Genomic DNA, 5512 nt, shown 5'->3' on the forward strand with positions numbered 1-5512 from the left:
GGAAGCGGCGCAGGTCCTAATCCAGGCACTTGTCATCTCCCGTCTGGATTACTGCAACTCGCTGTTGGCTGGGCTCCCTGCCTGTGCCATTAAACCCCTACAACTCATCCAGAACGCCGCAGCCCGTCTGGTGTTCAACCTTCCCAAGTTCTCTCACGTCACCCCGCTCCTCCGCTCTCTCCACTGGCTTCCAGTTGAAGCTCGCATCCGCTACAAGACCATGGTGCTTGCCTACGGAGCTGTGAGGGGAACGGCACCTCAGTACCTCCAGGCTCTGATCAGGCCCTACACCCAAACAAGGGCACTGCGCTCATCCACCTCTGGCCTGCTCGCCTCCCTACCACTGAGGAAGTACAGTTCCCGCTCAGCCCAGTCAAAACTGTTCGCTGCTCTGGCCCCCCAATGGTGGAACAAACTCCCTCATGACGCCAGGACAGCGGAGTCAATCACCACCTTCCGGAGACACCTGAAACCCCACCTCTTTAAGGAATACCTAGGATAGGATAAAGTAATCCCTCTCACCCCCCCCCCCTTAAAAGATTTAGATGCACTATTGTAAAGTGGCTGCTCCACTGGATGTCATAAGGTGAATGCACCAATTTGTAAGTCGCTCTGGATAAGAGCGTCTGCTAAATTACTTAAATGTAATGTAAATGTACAGGGTGCCTGGATGATGGTGTTGATGTGAGCCATGACCAACCTTTCATAGCATCTAATGTCTACAAATGTGAGTGCTACAGGGCAATAGTCATTTATATATGGTGGTCTGCTTGAAACATGTCGGTATTACAGACTGTGTCAGGGAGAGGTTGAAAATGTCAGTGAAGACACTTGCCAGTTGGTCAGCGCATGCTCTTAGTACATGTCCTGGTAATCTGTCTGTCGCTGCAGCCTTGAATGTTAACCTGTTCAAAGCTGCGAAGAGCTTGATCCCACAGTCATCCGGAACAACTTGTGCTCTCATGCATGGTTCAGTGTTGCTTGCCTCGAAGCGAGCATACTTAGCTTATGTGGTAGGCTCGCGTCACTGGGCAGCTCGCAACTGGGTTTCCCTTTGTCATATTTGATCGTTTGCGTGCTCTCCCACAACCGAAGAGTGTCAGAGCCAGTGTAGTAGGATTCGATCTTGGTCCTGTATTGATGCTTTGCCTGTTTGATGGTTAATTTGAGGGCGAAGCAGCATTTGTGCGTGTGTGTGTGAATGTGCATGCCTGTGTGTGCTGTGTCTGGAGAGTTCCTCATTTGTTCGGTTGGGCAGTTTTCAGAAGGGTTTATTAGTGTTTGCATCTTATATCAGCTGTGACAGAGTTGTCCGTGTTTCGTCAGTGAGATGCTGTGCCCTGAGAAACTGACACACTGTCCATTGGAGCACAAAGCTGATTCAATAGATATGTATGTCATTCAGTGATATGTCCCAGTAACAGTTTCTGCTTGTGGGATCAGGCCAGAGGCTGTTAGCAGAGGTTGAATTGTTTTTATGGAAGAATAGTCCCCCGTGATTGGTGTTGTTTACAATTCCCCAACGTCTTCTTCTAGGCAACTTATGCTAACCTCTAGACAGGATCCTGCATGCAAGGAGGAAAGTAAAGACAGTGTCATCAAAAGGGATTTAGGGATTTACTGAAAGCACCTGTATCTGTTCCTGTGCCAACAGACATGAATAATACAAATGAAAGCTATCCGTATTCCCAGGAATTCCATTTCAAGCATAGGGATTGTTAGTGTGTGTTTGAGGTGGTTGGGCCTGCCCCGCCGTATCACTTTGCTATTCTTGTGTGGGCTGAGCTTCTCTGTAACAATGGGAGACACAGGTCTTACAACAAAACACCTGTGGTTCAATGTGAAGGCTGCTGCCAAAGTCTGCTGAGACAGTGGAATGACTTTTTGACAGGGGGGTGGAGGATTTTTTAAGCAAAATTCTCAAATGACATCAGAGTGACCTGTTGTAAGGAAATAGAAATCTGTGAAAACGAGCCAACGTGTTTCTGATAAGATTTCAGTTTGGCTTGGATGCATATTGTATGTGGTTGAAATACTATCAGCTTTTATGATGCTGAGAAAGATAGTACCTCTACAATCAATCAGTCAATCAATCATATGTATTTATAAAGCCCTTTTTACATCAGCAGATATCACAAAGTGCTGTACAGAAACCCTTAAACTCCAGAGAGCAAGCAATGCAGATGTGGAAGAAAGGTGATAAGAGAAACTCCACTGATAGGTAGTAACTTAGGAAGAAACCTAGAGAGGAACCAGCCTCTGAGCAGGTATCTAACTGCACATTTGCATTCTCTCAAGATACTTAAATAAATAAATCATATTTCTCCACTCAAGTTTCCCAGTCCAAATTTAGCCTAAATTTGGTGTATACTTTTACTGCAAGAAATGCTTAATGCTGCAGAAGATAATATTAAGGCCTATGTGAGAGGGTCTAGACCTACAGTCAGTGTCCAGATTTCAGTTTCCATTTAGCCCGTCTGAACAGAAGGCTACAGTTGATTTGACTTCGGCTTCTTGTGACTGTTGAATTTGTACAGCGCCGAACAATCATCACACACGCTATCGTCCCCTTTTAGCACTTCACCAAATCTTTTGCAAACGTGACGTTTCTGGCCACCCCGTCTCTTTATTTTCAACTTTTCATTTCGCAGCTTTTCTCTTATTGAATTAAACTGACATTGTCCTTTTTGCCTCTCCCCCCCCCCCCCTCTCTCTCTCTCTCTCTCTCTCTCTCTCGCTCTCTCTCTCTCTTTTCTCTTTTCCTCATCCCATCTCTTGTGACTGCTCAGAGAGATCAGACAGTTTTACCCATCTCCTTTTCTTCCATTGAACTCAATTGAACCCTGTATGTGATTGATATTTTTTCTTTGGCAGGCGGTGGTGTGTGCGTGTGTGTGTGTGTGTGTGTGTCTGCGTCTGTCTGTCTGTCTGTCTGTGTGTGTGTGTGTGTGTGTGTGTGTGTGTGTGTGTGTGTGTGTGTGTGTGTGTGTGTGTGTGTGTGTGTGTGTGTGTGTGTGTGTGTGTGTGTGTGTGTGTGTGACACAGAGAGTATATTCCACAGCGATCAGTGACACAGAGAGTTCTGTGGCCTCAGTTTGTATGATGGCAATTTGCATATACTCCAGAATGTTATGAAGAGTGATCAGATTAATTTAAATTAATTGCATAGTCCGTCTTTGCCATGCAAATGAACTGAATTCCCCAAAAACATTTCCTCTGCATTTAAGCCCTGCCACAAAAGGATCAGCTGACATCATGTCAGTGATTCTCCCGTTAACACAGGTGTGAGTCTGGACAAGGCTGGAGATCACTCTGTCATGCTGATTGAGTTTGAAAACAGACTGGACGCTTCAAAAGGAGGGTGGTGCTTGGAATCATTGTTCTTCCTCTGTCAATCATGCTTACCTGCAAGGAAACACGTGCTGTCATCATTGCTTTGCACAAAAAGAGCTTCACAGGCAAGGATATTGCTGCCAGTAATCAGCCATTTATCGGATCATCAAGAACTTCAAGGAGAGCGGTTCAATTGTTGTGAAGAAGGCTTCAGGGCACCCAAGAAAGTCCAGCAAGCACCAGGACCGTCTCCTAAAGTTGATTCAGCTGCGGGATCGGGTCACCACCGTACTGGTTGCTCAGGAATGGCAGCAGGCAGGTGTGAGTGCATCTGCACGCACAGTGAGGCAAAGACTTTTGGAGGATGGCAGCAAAGAAGCCATTTCTCTCCAGGAAAAACATTAGGGACAGACTGATATTATGCAAAGGGTACAGGGATTGGACTGCTGAGGACTGGGGTAAAGTCATTTTCTCTGATGAGTCCCCTTTCCAATTGTTTGGGGCATCCGGAAAAAAGCTTGTCGGGAGAAGACAAGGTGAGTGCTACCATCAGTCCTGTGTCATGCCAACAGTAAAGCATCCTGAGACCATTCATGTGTGAGGTTGCTTCTCAGCCAAGGGAGTGGGCTCACTCACAATTTTGCCTAAGAACACAGCCATGAATAAAGAATGGTACCAACACATCCTTCGAGAGCAACTTCGCCCAACCATCCAGGAACAGATTGGTGACGAACAATGCCTTTTCCAGCATAATGGAGGACCTTGCCATAAGGCAAAAGTGATAACTAAGTAGCTTGGGGAACAAAACATCAATATTTTGGGTCAGTGGCCAGAAAACTCCCCAGACCTTAATCCCATTGAGAGCTTGTGGTCAATCCTCAAGAGGCGGGTGGACAAACAAAACCCCACAAATGCTGACAAACTACAAGCATTGATTATGCAAGAATGGGCTGCCATCAGTCAGGATGTGGCCCAGAAGTTAATTGACAGCATGCCAGGGCAGACTGCAGAGGTCTTAAAAAAGAAGGGTCAACACTGCAAATATTGACTCTGCATCAACTTCATGTAATTGTCAATTAAAGCCTTTGACAATTATGAAATTTCTGTAATTATACTTCAGTGTTCCATAGTAACATCTGACAAAAATATCTAGACACCAAAGCAGCAATCTTCGTGAAAATGTATATTTGTGTCATTCCCAAAACTTTTGGCCCCACCTGTATGTGTGTGTGTGTGTGTGTGTGTGTGTGTGTGTGTGTGTGTGTGTGTGTGTGTGTGTGTGTGTGTGTGTGTGTGTGTGTGTGACACAGAGAGTATATTCCACAGCGATCAGAGACACAGAGAGTGTATTCCACCACCCCCAGTTCTCTGCTCTCATGCCTCTAAAACACATGTTCAAAGCCTCAGATCAGTGGATGAAAGATACAGACACACATTGGCCAGTTTGCTTTAAACAGCCTCTGTGGGATTTCACTATCTACGACATGTCCCCCCGTGTAACACTCCCAGATCCAGCCACATCTTCAGGCTATAGAGTGAATACTCCATATGCTGTTTAGATAACACACAGGAAGGGAGACCCCATCTTTCTTTTGTCTTCCTCTGCACATGGCTTCTCTCCCTATTCCCTAATAAATGCATCTGAACTAAAACATAGTGGGTGGGGTTATCTATAAAACATAGTGGGTGGGGTTATCTGGGTGGGGTATAAACACAGTGGTGGGTGACATAGGGGTTATCTACAAGACATAGTGGGTCTACAAGGGGGTGGGGTATCTACAAGACATAATGGGTGGGATAGTGGGTATCTACAATACATAGTGGGTGGGGTTATCTGGGTGGGGTTATCTAAGACATAGTGGGTGGGTTATCTACAAGACATAGTGGGTGGGATTATCTACAATACATAATGGGTATCTATAAAACATAGTGGGTGGGGTTATCTACAAGACATAATGGGTGGGGGTATCTATAAAACATAGTGGGTGGGGTTATCTACAAGACATAGTGGGTGGGGGGTTATCTATAAAACATAGTGGGTGGGGTGGTGGGTTATGGGTTATCTACAAGACATAGTGGGTGGGGTTATCTACAAGACATAGTGGGTGGGGTATCTATAAAACATAGTGGGTGGGGTTATCTACAAGACATAGTGGGTGGGGTTATCTAGACATAGTGG

This window comes from Oncorhynchus nerka, linkage group LG13, assembly GCF_034236695.1.
Source record: "Oncorhynchus nerka isolate Pitt River linkage group LG13, Oner_Uvic_2.0, whole genome shotgun sequence".
NCBI classification, from domain to species: Eukaryota; Metazoa; Chordata; class Actinopteri; order Salmoniformes; family Salmonidae; genus Oncorhynchus; species Oncorhynchus nerka.